Source organism: Trachymyrmex septentrionalis, unplaced genomic scaffold, assembly GCF_001594115.1.
Source record: "Trachymyrmex septentrionalis isolate Tsep2-gDNA-1 unplaced genomic scaffold, Tsep1.0 scaffold69, whole genome shotgun sequence".
Classification (NCBI taxonomy): Eukaryota; Metazoa; Arthropoda; class Insecta; order Hymenoptera; family Formicidae; genus Trachymyrmex; species Trachymyrmex septentrionalis.
Genome location: NW_017305873.1, coordinates 667444 through 670574, shown reverse-complemented (window position 1 = coordinate 670574; position 3131 = coordinate 667444).

Sequence of the window (3131 nt, the reverse complement as noted above, 5' to 3'; positions counted from 1 at the left end):
TTTATGCATAATTAGCAATGCTTTGATTAATAGTAATTTTAATCACTTGTATATATATATATATATATATATATATATATGGGGCTATAATAACTAATTATATAATAGTTATTTTAGATTGTCAACTACATATATTTGTTGCTAGAATTATACATATGGTTATTATTACTAATATTATAGTTGCTGTACAGCGGTAATAATCCTAATTACAATAATATATTATTATAATTACAAATCGAAACGAAAATAAAGGACTCTTAGTATTAAAATAATAATGTTAAAAAATAAAGGGCATATAAGAGTCAGATTCTAAAATTTATATAAAAAAATATGACCGTATAATTACATACTTAATTTATCAATTTTAAATATTACAATATACATATTATATGTTATCGCAGAGAACAAACAAAAACGAATCTCTTAAAATAAAACTTTAACATCTAACAACATTGTTACTGCGCACATTTTATATATCTGAAGATGGCACGATCATGATGCCGAAGCATATAATATGTATATTGTAATATTTAGAATTGACAAATTAAGTAATTACACGGTTATATATTTCTTTATATATAAATTTTAGAACCTGACTCTTATATCCCTTTTACTTTTTGACATTATTATATAATTATGAATATACCAAACATTTTTCTCTCAGTGCAGTGTAGCAACCAGTTTGAGCGTTCTTTTTTATAATTATTTTAATGATTTAGCAAAACTATTTTCAAGTCTGTATCTAACTATTTTTAGGCTGTGTTCTAAAATTTACTGCCAATACTGAAAATTTATAGTAGTGCACGTAACATGAACTATAGATTTTATAGTACTGGCAATAAATTTTGGAACACAACCTTAGATACTTTAGCAAAACTGTTCTTTTCTCATACAGATACCTCACTCTTAACTTGAATCCATACTAGAATAAATTTGTTATAATTTTGATGACTCGCGAAACGATATAAGTCGTGTGAATTATTTTGAAAAATAACGTAACGTTCGAGGAATGTTCAAACATTAGGACATCTTTCTTTTTAAAACGTTGTTTGGATAGCCGCAGAATCAACATTAGTTTTCGCGAAAACGGTTCGTCAAACATTACACAGATCGCGACCGTTTTCTGCTTTCGCTCGCTTTGAACAGCTAGCCGAGATGAAGCGTTTAAAGCGGATCGCGTAGTTGGTCACTTGCGTGATTCCGCCCCTTTAAGGGTGAGTTCTGGAGATGCATCGGATGCAACTCGTTCGCAGTTAAGAGAGACTGCAGCCCGATGCTCGCAGATCTCTCGGTCGCGTAACGAATGAACGGGCGCCTCCTTCGGGCGAGGCGCGCGCTGATTCGCGAAATTTATTTGTCGAAAGTTTGCTTGTTAAAAGCGCGAGCGGGTACGCACACTAACGCGCACGGTTGTTCCAGAGGTCTTACTTGTACACGTTGGATAGTACTTTTCGCGCGTTGCCCTCGTTTCTTTCATGATTTTTTCCCCTTTTTCCTCCTCCCCTCATTGTTGCCGGTTGCAACGAACGTATCTGCCGGAGAGATAAGCGACGAGAAAAACCGGACCGAAGGTTTCCACAAGTCACGCTCCTTCCTTTTGCACCCTTTAGTGCGAGTGTCTCGCTGTTTGTTTCTGCAGTCTTTTAATCCTTAACTGGACGGTGACTCATTTGAAGACGTATGTCGCGTCCGATACACAGTAATTTATGACTGGTTTGTTCGAAAATGTATATAATAATTTTATAATCCTTTAGAGATCAAAAATATAATCATATTTTTGCCAAATTTTTTGTATATGAATATTGAACATTACAGTACACAAAAAATGTATAATATATTGAAATATAGGATATTAAAGTTACACACAAAAAGAATATATATTTATATAAATATAATATTTTTTATTTTTGTTAAACAAAATTCGTGAAAAATATATTTTTACATATACATTTTATTTAAAATCCTTTTATGAAAAGGAATATTAGAACTTTTTTAATAAATGAAGCATAATATCACTTGCCAGGAGATTACTTACCAGAATTGTAATTGTAATATTTATATTTTATGTTCAGTTAAGAATTAAATGCTGCACTTTTAATTTTTTATTCAGCCCTGTAAATATATATTTAAATTAAAATTTGTTATATTTCTTATACAATATATTTTTCATTGCAACAAATTACTAAATAAATTTATTAATGTAGTGTTATTTAAATGTTTGTAATAATAATTTTTGTAAGATGTACAGGGCTGGAAATAATATAATGGACGATGCATTGTAATTATCGATTTTAAACATATGGCTCGTGAAGAGAGGGGAAAAAGTTTCTTTCGATCGTCTCAGAGTTTTTAATTTTTGTGAGATTAAACATAATTATTTCCGTCGCTTCTTTTTCCCGTCGTCGTGCGACTCCGCATGTAATTAGCAAATGGAAACTAATTCACAGCGTTTCCTTGAAAGGGAGTCCTTCCTTCCTGTCGTTTGTTTCTATTTCTTTCTGCGCAGTTCTTGCATTTTTACTTATTTGTCCAAAGTATGATTTACTCGAGACTGTAATTAGCAAAATCTCTCTATGTAGCCCTGTCGAGATTAATACACCCGTGAAAGAAACTTTTTCCTTTCTCGTTCACGATGGAAATTAAGATGCGCGACGAATGTCTGAAGATAAATGGTATTTTTTTTTCTTTAAAATCTTGATGGATAGAATACTAATATAATTCGATATAAAAATAAAAAATAGACTTTGGCAGTCTATTATTTTATGTAATTATTATTCAATACGAAAAACTAAAACTTTTTTTTCTTTATAAAATCATAAAAGCTTTTGTAAATATAATTAGATTGTTGTTTAAGAACAAACAATTTTATTGTGGTGTTTAATCGCTCATATAAAAAATAGTTGCAATAAATCTGTAATATACACGAGTATGAAAAGTTACAGATATTAAGATCGATATTCGGTTATATATAAAGACTATAGGTTGCACTATACAACAAAGATAGGGTTGTATATACCGCGAATATAGTTTCCAATTTGCCGTTATATCGTCAATTTACGGCTAATCTGCATTTCTATGGTACTATTTACTCCGTTTGCCTCCTTTGAAGCATATATATATATATATATATA